This window comes from Oncorhynchus clarkii, unplaced genomic scaffold (assembly GCF_045791955.1).
Source record: "Oncorhynchus clarkii lewisi isolate Uvic-CL-2024 unplaced genomic scaffold, UVic_Ocla_1.0 unplaced_contig_5777_pilon_pilon, whole genome shotgun sequence".
Lineage (NCBI taxonomy): Eukaryota > Metazoa > Chordata > Actinopteri > Salmoniformes > Salmonidae > Oncorhynchus > Oncorhynchus clarkii.
Window position 1 is genome coordinate 23,163 of NW_027259113.1, and position 17,463 is coordinate 40,625.

Below are 17,463 nucleotides of genomic sequence, written 5' to 3' on the forward strand. Positions count from 1 at the left end.
CCACAACGCAGAGTACTAAACACTATACGATCACAGCGAGCTACCAAAGATTGCTTGTAAAGCCTACTCATGCTCTGACAGAGACCTGTACAAGCTGGCTGAACTCTTCATTTAGCACTCGAAATGAATCAACTGAAGAACCAGCTGAACTTGAGATAGTTGGTACGTTGTAATTCTTTGAAAAAGTTCCCTTTTTCCGTGAAATTGGAATATCTCAATTGCATCCTCCTCACGTCTTTTCTCCTCTCATCACTCCAAATTCTCAAGACTCATTGGTTGAGAAAAGCAGAACACTCTCCACCAATGTTTGAAAAGGCTCTGCTGAGATTCGAACTCAGGATCTCCTGTTTACTAGACAGGCGCTTTAACCAACTAAGCCACAGCGCCTGTAGATGCCAAGTATGTTCCAGGTAAGAACACCGCCACACGTATTTATATCAAACATGTCTCATTCATTTAACCCATATCTCTGTCTTGCAAAATCACGTCACAAAACAGATGTTATTTACTAATATTGGAATCGATATGGACTCCTTCAATTGTCTAGCAACAGGGTTTCTTAAGCTATGTTTTGGGACCCAAAGTGGGCCTGAGTATGTGAGAGGTGGGCAGCGCGATATCAGTAAACATTTTGAGTCACAAGCTATTTCTTCTTAATTTCGGTCATCCGAGGACAGTACATTTTTCATTTGGGTCTCGAACTGAATAAACTCAAGATACTCTGACATGGATTCTTAAACTATGGTTTGGGACCCAAAGTGGGAATATCGCGAGATATGAGTAAACATTCAGAATCATACACGATTTCTTCATCATTTTGGTCGTTTCGGGGAAACTACATTTCTCAGTTGGATCTCGAGATTAAAAATGGTAAAAACCTAAGAAAAAGCAGATGAATCAGTTAATGTAAGTAATTAACCTACCATGAGATGGGGACTTTGTCAAATGGAAGAGTTATTGAGTTTCTTAGCTCACACAGGAGGTTTCAACTCATTCAAAATACAACCCTTTTGAAATGGCAATTCTTTGCCGTGACCCGGATTCAGACCGGGGTTCCTGCGGCCACAACGCAGAGTACTAAACACTATACGATCACAGCGAGCTACCAAAGATTGCTTGTAAAGCCTACTCATGCTCTGACAGAGACCTGTACAAGCTGGCTGAACTCTTCATTTAGCACTCGAAATGAATCAACTGAAGAACCAGCTGAACTTGAGATAGTTGGTACGTTGTAATTCTTTGAAAAAGTTCCCTTTTTCCGTGAAATTGGAATATCTCAATTGCATCCTCCTCACGTCTTTTCTCCTCTCATCACTCCAAATTCTCAAGACTCATTGGTTGAGAAAAGCAGAACACTCTCCACCAATGTTTGAAAAGGCTCTGCTGAGATTCGAACTCAGGATCTCCTGTTTACTAGACAGGCGCTTTAACCAACTAAGCCACAGCGCCTGTAGATGCCAAGTATGTTCCAGGTAAGAACACCGCCACACGTATTTATATCAAACATGTCTCATTCATTTAACCCATATCTCTGTCTTGCAAAATCACGTCACAAAACAGATGTTATTTACTAATATTGGAATCGATATGGACTCCTTCAATTGTCTAGCAACAGGGTTTCTTAAGCTATGTTTTGGGACCCAAAGTGGGCCTGAGTATGTGAGAGGTGGGCAGCGCGATATCAGTAAACATTTTGAGTCACAAGCTATTTCTTCTTAATTTCGGTCATCCGAGGACAGTACATTTTTCATTTGGGTCTCGAACTGAATAAACTCAAGATACTCTGACATGGATTCTTAAACTATGGTTTGGGACCCAAAGTGGGAATATCGCGAGATATGAGTAAACATTCAGAATCATACACGATTTCTTCATCATTTTGGTCGTTTCGGGGAAACTACATTTCTCAGTTGGATCTCGAGATTAAAAATGGTAAAAACCTAAGAAAAAGCAGATGAATCAGTTAATGTAAGTAATTAACCTACCATGAGATGGGGACTTTGTCAAATGGAAGAGTTATTGAGTTTCTTAGCTCACACAGGAGGTTTCAACTCATTCAAAATACAACCCTTTTGAAATGGCAATTCTTTGCCGTGACCCGGATTCAGACCGGGGTTCCTGCGGCCACAACGCAGAGTACTAAACACTATACGATCACAGCGAGCTACCAAAGATTGCTTGTAAAGCCTACTCATGCTCTGACAGAGACCTGTACAAGCTGGCTGAACTCTTCATTTAGCACTCGAAATGAATCAACTGAAGAACCAGCTGAACTTGAGATAGTTGGTACGTTGTAATTCTTTGAAAAAGTTCCCTTTTTCCGTGAAATTGGAATATCTCAATTGCATCCTCCTCACGTCTTTTCTCCTCTCATCACTCCAAATTCTCAAGACTCATTGGTTGAGAAAAGCAGAACACTCTCCACCAATGTTTGAAAAGGCTCTGCTGAGATTCGAACTCAGGATCTCCTGTTTACTAGACAGGCGCTTTAACCAACTAAGCCACAGCGCCTGTAGATGCCAAGTATGTTCCAGGTAAGAACACCGCCACACGTATTTATATCAAACATGTCTCATTCATTTAACCCATATCTCTGTCTTGCAAAATCACGTCACAAAACAGATGTTATTTACTAATATTGGAATCGATATGGACTCCTTCAATTGTCTAGCAACAGGGTTTCTTAAGCTATGTTTTGGGACCCAAAGTGGGCCTGAGTATGTGAGAGGTGGGCAGCGCGATATCAGTAAACATTTTGAGTCACAAGCTATTTCTTCTTAATTTCGGTCATCCGAGGACAGTACATTTTTCATTTGGGTCTCGAACTGAATAAACTCAAGATACTCTGACATGGATTCTTAAACTATGGTTTGGGACCCAAAGTGGGAATATCGCGAGATATGAGTAAACATTCAGAATCATACACGATTTCTTCATCATTTTGGTCGTTTCGGGGAAACTACATTTCTCAGTTGGATCTCGAGATTAAAAATGGTAAAAACCTAAGAAAAAGCAGATGAATCAGTTAATGTAAGTAATTAACCTACCATGAGATGGGGACTTTGTCAAATGGAAGAGTTATTGAGTTTCTTAGCTCACACAGGAGGTTTCAACTCATTCAAAATACAACCCTTTTGAAATGGCAATTCTTTGCCGTGACCCGGATTCAGACCGGGGTTCCTGCGGCCACAACGCAGAGTACTAAACACTATACGATCACAGCGAGCTACCAAAGATTGCTTGTAAAGCCTACTCATGCTCTGACAGAGACCTGTACAAGCTGGCTGAACTCTTCATTTAGCACTCGAAATGAATCAACTGAAGAACCAGCTGAACTTGAGATAGTTGGTACGTTGTAATTCTTTGAAAAAGTTCCCTTTTTCCGTGAAATTGGAATATCTCAATTGCATCCTCCTCACGTCTTTTCTCCTCTCATCACTCCAAATTCTCAAGACTCATTGGTTGAGAAAAGCAGAACACTCTCCACCAATGTTTGAAAAGGCTCTGCTGAGATTCGAACTCAGGATCTCCTGTTTACTAGACAGGCGCTTTAACCAACTAAGCCACAGCGCCTGTAGATGCCAAGTATGTTCCAGGTAAGAACACCGCCACACGTATTTATATCAAACATGTCTCATTCATTTAACCCATATCTCTGTCTTGCAAAATCACGTCACAAAACAGATGTTATTTACTAATATTGGAATCGATATGGACTCCTTCAATTGTCTAGCAACAGGGTTTCTTAAACTATGTTTTGGGACCCAAAGTGGGCCTGAGTATGTGAGAGGTGGGCAGCGCGATATCAGTAAACATTTTGAGTCACAAGCTATTTCTTCTTAATTTCGGTCATCCGAGGACAGTACATTTTTCATTTGGGTCTCGAACTGAATAAACTCAAGATACTCTGACATGGATTCTTAAACTATGGTTTGGGACCCAAAGTGGGAATATCGCGAGATATGAGTAAACATTCAGAATCATACACGATTTCTTCATCATTTTGGTCGTTTCGGGGAAACTACATTTCTCAGTTGGATCTCGAGATTAAAAATGGTAAAAACCTAAGAAAAAGCAGATGAATCAGTTAATGTAAGTAATTAACCTACCATGAGATGGGGACTTTGTCAAATGGAAGAGTTATTGAGTTTCTTAGCTCACACAGGAGGTTTCAACTCATTCAAAATACAACCCTTTTGAAATGGCAATTCTTTGCCGTGACCCGGATTCAGACCGGGGTTCCTGCGGCCACAACGCAGAGTACTAAACACTATACGATCACAGCGAGCTACCAAAGATTGCTTGTAAAGCCTACTCATGCTCTGACAGAGACCTGTACAAGCTGGCTGAACTCTTCATTTAGCACTCGAAATGAATCAACTGAAGAACCAGCTGAACTTGAGATAGTTGGTACGTTGTAATTCTTTGAAAAAGTTCCCTTTTTCCGTGAAATTGGAATATCTCAATTGCATCCTCCTCACGTCTTTTCTCCTCTCATCACTCCAAATTCTCAAGACTCATTGGTTGAGAAAAGCAGAACACTCTCCACCAATGTTTGAAAAGGCTCTGCTGAGATTCGAACTCAGGATCTCCTGTTTACTAGACAGGCGCTTTAACCAACTAAGCCACAGCGCCTGTAGATGCCAAGTATGTTCCAGGTAAGAACACCGCCACACGTATTTATATCAAACATGTCTCATTCATTTAACCCATATCTCTGTCTTGCAAAATCACGTCACAAAACAGATGTTATTTACTAATATTGGAATCGATATGGACTCCTTCAATTGTCTAGCAACAGGGTTTCTTAAGCTATGTTTTGGGACCCAAAGTGGGCCTGAGTATGTGAGAGGTGGGCAGCGCGATATCAGTAAACATTTTGAGTCACAAGCTATTTCTTCTTAATTTCGGTCATCCGAGGACAGTACATTTTTCATTTGGGTCTCGAACTGAATAAACTCAAGATACTCTGACATGGATTCTTAAACTATGGTTTGGGACCCAAAGTGGGAATATCGCGAGATATGAGTAAACATTCAGAATCATACACGATTTCTTCATCATTTTGGTCGTTTCGGGGAAACTACATTTCTCAGTTGGATCTCGAGATTAAAAATGGTAAAAACCTAAGAAAAAGCAGATGAATCAGTTAATGTAAGTAATTAACCTACCATGAGATGGGGACTTTGTCAAATGGAAGAGTTATTGAGTTTCTTAGCTCACACAGGAGGTTTCAACTCATTCAAAATACAACCCTTTTGAAATGGCAATTCTTTGCCGTGACCCGGATTCAGACCGGGGTTCCTGCGGCCACAACGCAGAGTACTAAACACTATACGATCACAGCGAGCTACCAAAGATTGCTTGTAAAGCCTACTCATGCTCTGACAGAGACCTGTACAAGCTGGCTGAACTCTTCATTTAGCACTCGAAATGAATCAACTGAAGAACCAGCTGAACTTGAGATAGTTGGTACGTTGTAATTCTTTGAAAAAGTTCCCTTTTTCCGTGAAATTGGAATATCTCAATTGCATCCTCCTCACGTCTTTTCTCCTCTCATCACTCCAAATTCTCAAGACTCATTGGTTGAGAAAAGCAGAACACTCTCCACCAATGTTTGAAAAGGCTCTGCTGAGATTCGAACTCAGGATCTCCTGTTTACTAGACAGGCGCTTTAACCAACTAAGCCACAGCGCCTGTAGATGCCAAGTATGTTCCAGGTAAGAACACCGCCACACGTATTTATATCAAACATGTCTCATTCATTTAACCCATATCTCTGTCTTGCAAAATCACGTCACAAAACAGATGTTATTTACTAATATTGGAATCGATATGGACTCCTTCAATTGTCTAGCAACAGGGTTTCTTAAACTATGTTTTGGGACCCAAAGTGGGCCTGAGTATGTGAGAGGTGGGCAGCGCGATATCAGTAAACATTTTGAGTCACAAGCTATTTCTTCTTAATTTCGGTCATCCGAGGACAGTACATTTTTCATTTGGGTCTCGAACTGAATAAACTCAAGATACTCTGACATGGATTCTTAAACTATGGTTTGGGACCCAAAGTGGGAATATCGCGAGATATGAGTAAACATTCAGAATCATACACGATTTCTTCATCATTTTGGTCGTTTCGGGGAAACTACATTTCTCAGTTGGATCTCGAGATTAAAAATGGTAAAAACCTAAGAAAAAGCAGATGAATCAGTTAATGTAAGTAATTAACCTACCATGAGATGGGGACTTTGTCAAATGGAAGAGTTATTGAGTTTCTTAGCTCACACAGGAGGTTTCAACTCATTCAAAATACAACCCTTTTGAAATGGCAATTCTTTGCCGTGACCCGGATTCAGACCGGGGTTCCTGCGGCCACAACGCAGAGTACTAAACACTATACGATCACAGCGAGCTACCAAAGATTGCTTGTAAAGCCTACTCATGCTCTGACAGAGACCTGTACAAGCTGGCTGAACTCTTCATTTAGCACTCGAAATGAATCAACTGAAGAACCAGCTGAACTTGAGATAGTTGGTACGTTGTAATTCTTTGAAAAAGTTCCCTTTTTCCGTGAAATTGGAATATCTCAATTGCATCCTCCTCACGTCTTTTCTCCTCTCATCACTCCAAATTCTCAAGACTCATTGGTTGAGAAAAGCAGAACACTCTCCACCAATGTTTGAAAAGGCTCTGCTGAGATTCGAACTCAGGATCTCCTGTTTACTAGACAGGCGCTTTAACCAACTAAGCCACAGCGCCTGTAGATGCCAAGTATGTTCCAGGTAAGAACACCGCCACACGTATTTATATCAAACATGTCTCATTCATTTAACCCATATCTCTGTCTTGCAAAATCACGTCACAAAACAGATGTTATTTACTAATATTGGAATCGATATGGACTCCTTCAATTGTCTAGCAACAGGGTTTCTTAAGCTATGTTTTGGGACCCAAAGTGGGCCTGAGTATGTGAGAGGTGGGCAGCGCGATATCAGTAAACATTTTGAGTCACAAGCTATTTCTTCTTAATTTCGGTCATCCGAGGACAGTACATTTTTCATTTGGGTCTCGAACTGAATAAACTCAAGATACTCTGACATGGATTCTTAAACTATGGTTTGGGACCCAAAGTGGGAATATCGCGAGATATGAGTAAACATTCAGAATCATACACGATTTCTTCATCATTTTGGTCGTTTCGGGGAAACTACATTTCTCAGTTGGATCTCGAGATTAAAAATGGTAAAAACCTAAGAAAAAGCAGATGAATCAGTTAATGTAAGTAATTAACCTACCATGAGATGGGGACTTTGTCAAATGGAAGAGTTATTGAGTTTCTTAGCTCACACAGGAGGTTTCAACTCATTCAAAATACAACCCTTTTGAAATGGCAATTCTTTGCCGTGACCCGGATTCAGACCGGGGTTCCTGCGGCCACAACGCAGAGTACTAAACACTATACGATCACAGCGAGCTACCAAAGATTGCTTGTAAAGCCTACTCATGCTCTGACAGAGACCTGTACAAGCTGGCTGAACTCTTCATTTAGCACTCGAAATGAATCAACTGAAGAACCAGCTGAACTTGAGATAGTTGGTACGTTGTAATTCTTTGAAAAAGTTCCCTTTTTCCGTGAAATTGGAATATCTCAATTGCATCCTCCTCACGTCTTTTCTCCTCTCATCACTCCAAATTCTCAAGACTCATTGGTTGAGAAAAGCAGAACACTCTCCACCAATGTTTGAAAAGGCTCTGCTGAGATTCGAACTCAGGATCTCCTGTTTACTAGACAGGCGCTTTAACCAACTAAGCCACAGCGCCTGTAGATGCCAAGTATGTTCCAGGTAAGAACACCGCCACACGTATTTATATCAAACATGTCTCATTCATTTAACCCATATCTCTGTCTTGCAAAATCACGTCACAAAACAGATGTTATTTACTAATATTGGAATCGATATGGACTCCTTCAATTGTCTAGCAACAGGGTTTCTTAAGCTATGTTTTGGGACCCAAAGTGGGCCTGAGTATGTGAGAGGTGGGCAGCGCGATATCAGTAAACATTTTGAGTCACAAGCTATTTCTTCTTAATTTCGGTCATCCGAGGACAGTACATTTTTCATTTGGGTCTCGAACTGAATAAACTCAAGATACTCTGACATGGATTCTTAAACTATGGTTTGGGACCCAAAGTGGGAATATCGCGAGATATGAGTAAACATTCAGAATCATACACGATTTCTTCATCATTTTGGTCGTTTCGGGGAAACTACATTTCTCAGTTGGATCTCGAGATTAAAAATGGTAAAAACCTAAGAAAAAGCAGATGAATCAGTTAATGTAAGTAATTAACCTACCATGAGATGGGGACTTTGTCAAATGGAAGAGTTATTGAGTTTCTTAGCTCACACAGGAGGTTTCAACTCATTCAAAATACAACCCTTTTGAAATGGCAATTCTTTGCCGTGACCCGGATTCAGACCGGGGTTCCTGCGGCCACAACGCAGAGTACTAAACACTATACGATCACAGCGAGCTACCAAAGATTGCTTGTAAAGCCTACTCATGCTCTGACAGAGACCTGTACAAGCTGGCTGAACTCTTCATTTAGCACTCGAAATGAATCAACTGAAGAACCAGCTGAACTTGAGATAGTTGGTACGTTGTAATTCTTTGAAAAAGTTCCCTTTTTCCGTGAAATTGGAATATCTCAATTGCATCCTCCTCACGTCTTTTCTCCTCTCATCACTCCAAATTCTCAAGACTCATTGGTTGAGAAAAGCAGAACACTCTCCACCAATGTTTGAAAAGGCTCTGCTGAGATTCGAACTCAGGATCTCCTGTTTACTAGACAGGCGCTTTAACCAACTAAGCCACAGCGCCTGTAGATGCCAAGTATGTTCCAGGTAAGAACACCGCCACACGTATTTATATCAAACATGTCTCATTCATTTAACCCATATCTCTGTCTTGCAAAATCACGTCACAAAACAGATGTTATTTACTAATATTGGAATCGATATGGACTCCTTCAATTGTCTAGCAACAGGGTTTCTTAAGCTATGTTTTGGGACCCAAAGTGGGCCTGAGTATGTGAGAGGTGGGCAGCGCGATATCAGTAAACATTTTGAGTCACAAGCTATTTCTTCTTAATTTCGGTCATCCGAGGACAGTACATTTTTCATTTGGGTCTCGAACTGAATAAACTCAAGATACTCTGACATGGATTCTTAAACTATGGTTTGGGACCCAAAGTGGGAATATCGCGAGATATGAGTAAACATTCAGAATCATACACGATTTCTTCATCATTTTGGTCGTTTCGGGGAAACTACATTTCTCAGTTGGATCTCGAGATTAAAAATGGTAAAAACCTAAGAAAAAGCAGATGAATCAGTTAATGTAAGTAATTAACCTACCATGAGATGGGGACTTTGTCAAATGGAAGAGTTATTGAGTTTCTTAGCTCACACAGGAGGTTTCAACTCATTCAAAATACAACCCTTTTGAAATGGCAATTCTTTGCCGTGACCCGGATTCAGACCGGGGTTCCTGCGGCCACAACGCAGAGTACTAAACACTATACGATCACAGCGAGCTACCAAAGATTGCTTGTAAAGCCTACTCATGCTCTGACAGAGACCTGTACAAGCTGGCTGAACTCTTCATTTAGCACTCGAAATGAATCAACTGAAGAACCAGCTGAACTTGAGATAGTTGGTACGTTGTAATTCTTTGAAAAAGTTCCCTTTTTCCGTGAAATTGGAATATCTCAATTGCATCCTCCTCACGTCTTTTCTCCTCTCATCACTCCAAATTCTCAAGACTCATTGGTTGAGAAAAGCAGAACACTCTCCACCAATGTTTGAAAAGGCTCTGCTGAGATTCGAACTCAGGATCTCCTGTTTACTAGACAGGCGCTTTAACCAACTAAGCCACAGCGCCTGTAGATGCCAAGTATGTTCCAGGTAAGAACACCGCCACACGTATTTATATCAAACATGTCTCATTCATTTAACCCATATCTCTGTCTTGCAAAATCACGTCACAAAACAGATGTTATTTACTAATATTGGAATCGATATGGACTCCTTCAATTGTCTAGCAACAGGGTTTCTTAAGCTATGTTTTGGGACCCAAAGTGGGCCTGAGTATGTGAGAGGTGGGCAGCGCGATATCAGTAAACATTTTGAGTCACAAGCTATTTCTTCTTAATTTCGGTCATCCGAGGACAGTACATTTTTCATTTGGGTCTCGAACTGAATAAACTCAAGATACTCTGACATGGATTCTTAAACTATGGTTTGGGACCCAAAGTGGGAATATCGCGAGATATGAGTAAACATTCAGAATCATACACGATTTCTTCATCATTTTGGTCGTTTCGGGGAAACTACATTTCTCAGTTGGATCTCGAGATTAAAAATGGTAAAAACCTAAGAAAAAGCAGATGAATCAGTTAATGTAAGTAATTAACCTACCATGAGATGGGGACTTTGTCAAATGGAAGAGTTATTGAGTTTCTTAGCTCACACAGGAGGTTTCAACTCATTCAAAATACAACCCTTTTGAAATGGCAATTCTTTGCCGTGACCCGGATTCAGACCGGGGTTCCTGCGGCCACAACGCAGAGTACTAAACACTATACGATCACAGCGAGCTACCAAAGATTGCTTGTAAAGCCTACTCATGCTCTGACAGAGACCTGTACAAGCTGGCTGAACTCTTCATTTAGCACTCGAAATGAATCAACTGAAGAACCAGCTGAACTTGAGATAGTTGGTACGTTGTAATTCTTTGAAAAAGTTCCCTTTTTCCGTGAAATTGGAATATCTCAATTGCATCCTCCTCACGTCTTTTCTCCTCTCATCACTCCAAATTCTCAAGACTCATTGGTTGAGAAAAGCAGAACACTCTCCACCAATGTTTGAAAAGGCTCTGCTGAGATTCGAACTCAGGATCTCCTGTTTACTAGACAGGCGCTTTAACCAACTAAGCCACAGCGCCTGTAGATGCCAAGTATGTTCCAGGTAAGAACACCGCCACACGTATTTATATCAAACATGTCTCATTCATTTAACCCATATCTCTGTCTTGCAAAATCACGTCACAAAACAGATGTTATTTACTAATATTGGAATCGATATGGACTCCTTCAATTGTCTAGCAACAGGGTTTCTTAAGCTATGTTTTGGGACCCAAAGTGGGCCTGAGTATGTGAGAGGTGGGCAGCGCGATATCAGTAAACATTTTGAGTCACAAGCTATTTCTTCTTAATTTCGGTCATCCGAGGACAGTACATTTTTCATTTGGGTCTCGAACTGAATAAACTCAAGATACTCTGACATGGATTCTTAAACTATGGTTTGGGACCCAAAGTGGGAATATCGCGAGATATGAGTAAACATTCAGAATCATACACGATTTCTTCATCATTTTGGTCGTTTCGGGGAAACTACATTTCTCAGTTGGATCTCGAGATTAAAAATGGTAAAAACCTAAGAAAAAGCAGATGAATCAGTTAATGTAAGTAATTAACCTACCATGAGATGGGGACTTTGTCAAATGGAAGAGTTATTGAGTTTCTTAGCTCACACAGGAGGTTTCAACTCATTCAAAATACAACCCTTTTGAAATGGCAATTCTTTGCCGTGACCCGGATTCAGACCGGGGTTCCTGCGGCCACAACGCAGAGTACTAAACACTATACGATCACAGCGAGCTACCAAAGATTGCTTGTAAAGCCTACTCATGCTCTGACAGAGACCTGTACAAGCTGGCTGAACTCTTCATTTAGCACTCGAAATGAATCAACTGAAGAACCAGCTGAACTTGAGATAGTTGGTACGTTGTAATTCTTTGAAAAAGTTCCCTTTTTCCGTGAAATTGGAATATCTCAATTGCATCCTCCTCACGTCTTTTCTCCTCTCATCACTCCAAATTCTCAAGACTCATTGGTTGAGAAAAGCAGAACACTCTCCACCAATGTTTGAAAAGGCTCTGCTGAGATTCGAACTCAGGATCTCCTGTTTACTAGACAGGCGCTTTAACCAACTAAGCCACAGCGCCTGTAGATGCCAAGTATGTTCCAGGTAAGAACACCGCCACACGTATTTATATCAAACATGTCTCATTCATTTAACCCATATCTCTGTCTTGCAAAATCACGTCACAAAACAGATGTTATTTACTAATATTGGAATCGATATGGACTCCTTCAATTGTCTAGCAACAGGGTTTCTTAAGCTATGTTTTGGGACCCAAAGTGGGCCTGAGTATGTGAGAGGTGGGCAGCGCGATATCAGTAAACATTTTGAGTCACAAGCTATTTCTTCTTAATTTCGGTCATCCGAGGACAGTACATTTTTCATTTGGGTCTCGAACTGAATAAACTCAAGATACTCTGACATGGATTCTTAAACTATGGTTTGGGACCCAAAGTGGGAATATCGCGAGATATGAGTAAACATTCAGAATCATACACGATTTCTTCATCATTTTGGTCGTTTCGGGGAAACTACATTTCTCAGTTGGATCTCGAGATTAAAAATGGTAAAAACCTAAGAAAAAGCAGATGAATCAGTTAATGTAAGTAATTAACCTACCATGAGATGGGGACTTTGTCAAATGGAAGAGTTATTGAGTTTCTTAGCTCACACAGGAGGTTTCAACTCATTCAAAATACAACCCTTTTGAAATGGCAATTCTTTGCCGTGACCCGGATTCAGACCGGGGTTCCTGCGGCCACAACGCAGAGTACTAAACACTATACGATCACAGCGAGCTACCAAAGATTGCTTGTAAAGCCTACTCATGCTCTGACAGAGACCTGTACAAGCTGGCTGAACTCTTCATTTAGCACTCGAAATGAATCAACTGAAGAACCAGCTGAACTTGAGATAGTTGGTACGTTGTAATTCTTTGAAAAAGTTCCCTTTTTCCGTGAAATTGGAATATCTCAATTGCATCCTCCTCACGTCTTTTCTCCTCTCATCACTCCAAATTCTCAAGACTCATTGGTTGAGAAAAGCAGAACACTCTCCACCAATGTTTGAAAAGGCTCTGCTGAGATTCGAACTCAGGATCTCCTGTTTACTAGACAGGCGCTTTAACCAACTAAGCCACAGCGCCTGTAGATGCCAAGTATGTTCCAGGTAAGAACACCGCCACACGTATTTATATCAAACATGTCTCATTCATTTAACCCATATCTCTGTCTTGCAAAATCACGTCACAAAACAGATGTTATTTACTAATATTGGAATCGATATGGACTCCTTCAATTGTCTAGCAACAGGGTTTCTTAAGCTATGTTTTGGGACCCAAAGTGGGCCTGAGTATGTGAGAGGTGGGCAGCGCGATATCAGTAAACATTTTGAGTCACAAGCTATTTCTTCTTAATTTCGGTCATCCGAGGACAGTACATTTTTCATTTGGGTCTCGAACTGAATAAACTCAAGATACTCTGACATGGATTCTTAAACTATGGTTTGGGACCCAAAGTGGGAATATCGCGAGATATGAGTAAACATTCAGAATCATACACGATTTCTTCATCATTTTGGTCGTTTCGGGGAAACTACATTTCTCAGTTGGATCTCGAGATTAAAAATGGTAAAAACCTAAGAAAAAGCAGATGAATCAGTTAATGTAAGTAATTAACCTACCATGAGATGGGGACTTTGTCAAATGGAAGAGTTATTGAGTTTCTTAGCTCACACAGGAGGTTTCAACTCATTCAAAATACAACCCTTTTGAAATGGCAATTCTTTGCCGTGACCCGGATTCAGACCGGGGTTCCTGCGGCCACAACGCAGAGTACTAAACACTATACGATCACAGCGAGCTACCAAAGATTGCTTGTAAAGCCTACTCATGCTCTGACAGAGACCTGTACAAGCTGGCTGAACTCTTCATTTAGCACTCGAAATGAATCAACTGAAGAACCAGCTGAACTTGAGATAGTTGGTACGTTGTAATTCTTTGAAAAAGTTCCCTTTTTCCGTGAAATTGGAATATCTCAATTGCATCCTCCTCACGTCTTTTCTCCTCTCATCACTCCAAATTCTCAAGACTCATTGGTTGAGAAAAGCAGAACACTCTCCACCAATGTTTGAAAAGGCTCTGCTGAGATTCGAACTCAGGATCTCCTGTTTACTAGACAGGCGCTTTAACCAACTAAGCCACAGCGCCTGTAGATGCCAAGTATGTTCCAGGTAAGAACACCGCCACACGTATTTATATCAAACATGTCTCATTCATTTAACCCATATCTCTGTCTTGCAAAATCACGTCACAAAACAGATGTTATTTACTAATATTGGAATCGATATGGACTCCTTCAATTGTCTAGCAACAGGGTTTCTTAAGCTATGTTTTGGGACCCAAAGTGGGCCTGAGTATGTGAGAGGTGGGCAGCGCGATATCAGTAAACATTTTGAGTCACAAGCTATTTCTTCTTAATTTCGGTCATCCGAGGACAGTACATTTTTCATTTGGGTCTCGAACTGAATAAACTCAAGATACTCTGACATGGATTCTTAAACTATGGTTTGGGACCCAAAGTGGGAATATCGCGAGATATGAGTAAACATTCAGAATCATACACGATTTCTTCATCATTTTGGTCGTTTCGGGGAAACTACATTTCTCAGTTGGATCTCGAGATTAAAAATGGTAAAAACCTAAGAAAAAGCAGATGAATCAGTTAATGTAAGTAATTAACCTACCATGAGATGGGGACTTTGTCAAATGGAAGAGTTATTGAGTTTCTTAGCTCACACAGGAGGTTTCAACTCATTCAAAATACAACCCTTTTGAAATGGCAATTCTTTGCCGTGACCCGGATTCAGACCGGGGTTCCTGCGGCCACAACGCAGAGTACTAAACACTATACGATCACAGCGAGCTACCAAAGATTGCTTGTAAAGCCTACTCATGCTCTGACAGAGACCTGTACAAGCTGGCTGAACTCTTCATTTAGCACTCGAAATGAATCAACTGAAGAACCAGCTGAACTTGAGATAGTTGGTACGTTGTAATTCTTTGAAAAAGTTCCCTTTTTCCGTGAAATTGGAATATCTCAATTGCATCCTCCTCACGTCTTTTCTCCTCTCATCACTCCAAATTCTCAAGACTCATTGGTTGAGAAAAGCAGAACACTCTCCACCAATGTTTGAAAAGGCTCTGCTGAGATTCGAACTCAGGATCTCCTGTTTACTAGACAGGCGCTTTAACCAACTAAGCCACAGCGCCTGTAGATGCCAAGTATGTTCCAGGTAAGAACACCGCCACACGTATTTATATCAAACATGTCTCATTCATTTAACCCATATCTCTGTCTTGCAAAATCACGTCACAAAACAGATGTTATTTACTAATATTGGAATCGATATGGACTCCTTCAATTGTCTAGCAACAGGGTTTCTTAAGCTATGTTTTGGGACCCAAAGTGGGCCTGAGTATGTGAGAGGTGGGCAGCGCGATATCAGTAAACATTTTGAGTCACAAGCTATTTCTTCTTAATTTCGGTCATCCGAGGACAGTACATTTTTCATTTGGGTCTCGAACTGAATAAACTCAAGATACTCTGACATGGATTCTTAAACTATGGTTTGGGACCCAAAGTGGGAATATCGCGAGATATGAGTAAACATTCAGAATCATACACGATTTCTTCATCATTTTGGTCGTTTCGGGGAAACTACATTTCTCAGTTGGATCTCGAGATTAAAAATGGTAAAAACCTAAGAAAAAGCAGATGAATCAGTTAATGTAAGTAATTAACCTACCATGAGATGGGGACTTTGTCAAATGGAAGAGTTATTGAGTTTCTTAGCTCACACAGGAGGTTTCAACTCATTCAAAATACAACCCTTTTGAAATGGCAATTCTTTGCCGTGACCCGGATTCAGACCGGGGTTCCTGCGGCCACAACGCAGAGTACTAAACACTATACGATCACAGCGAGCTACCAAAGATTGCTTGTAAAGCCTACTCATGCTCTGACAGAGACCTGTACAAGCTGGCTGAACTCTTCATTTAGCACTCGAAATGAATCAACTGAAGAACCAGCTGAACTTGAGATAGTTGGTACGTTGTAATTCTTTGAAAAAGTTCCCTTTTTCCGTGAAATTGGAATATCTCAATTGCATCCTCCTCACGTCTTTTCTCCTCTCATCACTCCAAATTCTCAAGACTCATTGGTTGAGAAAAGCAGAACACTCTCCACCAATGTTTGAAAAGGCTCTGCTGAGATTCGAACTCAGGATCTCCTGTTTACTAGACAGGCGCTTTAACCAACTAAGCCACAGCGCCTGTAGATGCCAAGTATGTTCCAGGTAAGAACACCGCCACACGTATTTATATCAAACATGTCTCATTCATTTAACCCATATCTCTGTCTTGCAAAATCACGTCACAAAACAGATGTTATTTACTAATATTGGAATCGATATGGACTCCTTCAATTGTCTAGCAACAGGGTTTCTTAAGCTATGTTTTGGGACCCAAAGTGGGCCTGAGTATGTGAGAGGTGGGCAGCGCGATATCAGTAAACATTTTGAGTCACAAGCTATTTCTTCTTAATTTCGGTCATCCGAGGACAGTACATTTTTCATTTGGGTCTCGAACTGAATAAACTCAAGATACTCTGACATGGATTCTTAAACTATGGTTTGGGACCCAAAGTGGGAATATCGCGAGATATGAGTAAACATTCAGAATCATACACGATTTCTTCATCATTTTGGTCGTTTCGGGGAAACTACATTTCTCAGTTGGATCTCGAGATTAAAAATGGTAAAAACCTAAGAAAAAGCAGATGAATCAGTTAATGTAAGTAATTAACCTACCATGAGATGGGGACTTTGTCAAATGGAAGAGTTATTGAGTTTCTTAGCTCACACAGGAGGTTTCAACTCATTCAAAATACAACCCTTTTGAAATGGCAATTCTTTGCCGTGACCCGGATTCAGACCGGGGTTCCTGCGGCCACAACGCAGAGTACTAAACACTATACGATCACAGCGAGCTACCAAAGATTGCTTGTAAAGCCTACTCATGCTCTGACAGAGACCTGTACAAGCTGGCTGAACTCTTCATTTAGCACTCGAAATGAATCAACTGAAGAACCAGCTGAACTTGAGATAGTTGGTACGTTGTAATTCTTTGAAAAAGTTCCCTTTTTCCGTGAAATTGGAATATCTCAATTGCATCCTCCTCACGTCTTTTCTCCTCTCATCACTCCAAATTCTCAAGACTCATTGGTTGAGAAAAGCAGAACACTCTCCACCAATGTTTGAAAAGGCTCTGCTGAGATTCGAACTCAGGATCTCCTGTTTACTAGACAGGCGCTTTAACCAACTAAGCCACAGCGCCTGTAGATGCCAAGTATGTTCCAGGTAAGAACACCGCCACACGTATTTATATCAAACATGTCTCATTCATTTAACCCATATCTCT

The 17,463-nt window shown here is 40.8% G+C and overlaps 17 non-coding genes across 17 annotated transcripts; all 17 read right to left on the minus strand.

The window, feature by feature from the left end:
* Positions 1 to 313: 313 nt before the first annotated feature.
* On the minus strand, positions 314 to 387 carry trnat-agu (transfer RNA threonine (anticodon AGU)). The gene has a single exon. It is a non-coding gene; the product is annotated as a tRNA-Thr (tRNA).
* A 988-nt stretch (positions 388 to 1,375) lies between these two features.
* On the minus strand, positions 1,376 to 1,449 carry trnat-agu (transfer RNA threonine (anticodon AGU)). Its single transcript has one exon. It is a non-coding gene; the product is annotated as a tRNA-Thr (tRNA).
* A 988-nt stretch (positions 1,450 to 2,437) lies between these two features.
* Positions 2,438 to 2,511, minus strand: trnat-agu (transfer RNA threonine (anticodon AGU)). The gene has a single exon. It is a non-coding gene; the product is annotated as a tRNA-Thr (tRNA).
* Positions 2,512 to 3,499: 988 nt separating this feature from the next.
* trnat-agu (transfer RNA threonine (anticodon AGU)) lies at positions 3,500 to 3,573 on the minus strand. The gene has a single exon. It is a non-coding gene; the product is annotated as a tRNA-Thr (tRNA).
* A 988-nt stretch (positions 3,574 to 4,561) lies between these two features.
* On the minus strand, positions 4,562 to 4,635 carry trnat-agu (transfer RNA threonine (anticodon AGU)). The gene has a single exon. It is a non-coding gene; the product is annotated as a tRNA-Thr (tRNA).
* Positions 4,636 to 5,623: 988 nt separating this feature from the next.
* Positions 5,624 to 5,697, minus strand: trnat-agu (transfer RNA threonine (anticodon AGU)). Its single transcript has one exon. It is a non-coding gene; the product is annotated as a tRNA-Thr (tRNA).
* Positions 5,698 to 6,685: 988 nt separating this feature from the next.
* Positions 6,686 to 6,759, minus strand: trnat-agu (transfer RNA threonine (anticodon AGU)). The gene has a single exon. It is a non-coding gene; the product is annotated as a tRNA-Thr (tRNA).
* Positions 6,760 to 7,747: 988 nt separating this feature from the next.
* On the minus strand, positions 7,748 to 7,821 carry trnat-agu (transfer RNA threonine (anticodon AGU)). The gene has a single exon. It is a non-coding gene; the product is annotated as a tRNA-Thr (tRNA).
* A 988-nt stretch (positions 7,822 to 8,809) lies between these two features.
* Positions 8,810 to 8,883, minus strand: trnat-agu (transfer RNA threonine (anticodon AGU)). The gene has a single exon. It is a non-coding gene; the product is annotated as a tRNA-Thr (tRNA).
* Positions 8,884 to 9,871: 988 nt separating this feature from the next.
* trnat-agu (transfer RNA threonine (anticodon AGU)) lies at positions 9,872 to 9,945 on the minus strand. Its single transcript has one exon. It is a non-coding gene; the product is annotated as a tRNA-Thr (tRNA).
* Positions 9,946 to 10,933: 988 nt separating this feature from the next.
* trnat-agu (transfer RNA threonine (anticodon AGU)) lies at positions 10,934 to 11,007 on the minus strand. The gene has a single exon. It is a non-coding gene; the product is annotated as a tRNA-Thr (tRNA).
* A 988-nt stretch (positions 11,008 to 11,995) lies between these two features.
* trnat-agu (transfer RNA threonine (anticodon AGU)) lies at positions 11,996 to 12,069 on the minus strand. The gene has a single exon. It is a non-coding gene; the product is annotated as a tRNA-Thr (tRNA).
* A 988-nt stretch (positions 12,070 to 13,057) lies between these two features.
* Positions 13,058 to 13,131, minus strand: trnat-agu (transfer RNA threonine (anticodon AGU)). The gene has a single exon. It is a non-coding gene; the product is annotated as a tRNA-Thr (tRNA).
* Positions 13,132 to 14,119: 988 nt separating this feature from the next.
* On the minus strand, positions 14,120 to 14,193 carry trnat-agu (transfer RNA threonine (anticodon AGU)). Its single transcript has one exon. It is a non-coding gene; the product is annotated as a tRNA-Thr (tRNA).
* Positions 14,194 to 15,181: 988 nt separating this feature from the next.
* On the minus strand, positions 15,182 to 15,255 carry trnat-agu (transfer RNA threonine (anticodon AGU)). Its single transcript has one exon. It is a non-coding gene; the product is annotated as a tRNA-Thr (tRNA).
* Positions 15,256 to 16,243: 988 nt separating this feature from the next.
* On the minus strand, positions 16,244 to 16,317 carry trnat-agu (transfer RNA threonine (anticodon AGU)). The gene has a single exon. It is a non-coding gene; the product is annotated as a tRNA-Thr (tRNA).
* A 988-nt stretch (positions 16,318 to 17,305) lies between these two features.
* trnat-agu (transfer RNA threonine (anticodon AGU)) lies at positions 17,306 to 17,379 on the minus strand. The gene has a single exon. It is a non-coding gene; the product is annotated as a tRNA-Thr (tRNA).
* Positions 17,380 to 17,463: the final 84 nt, after the last annotated feature.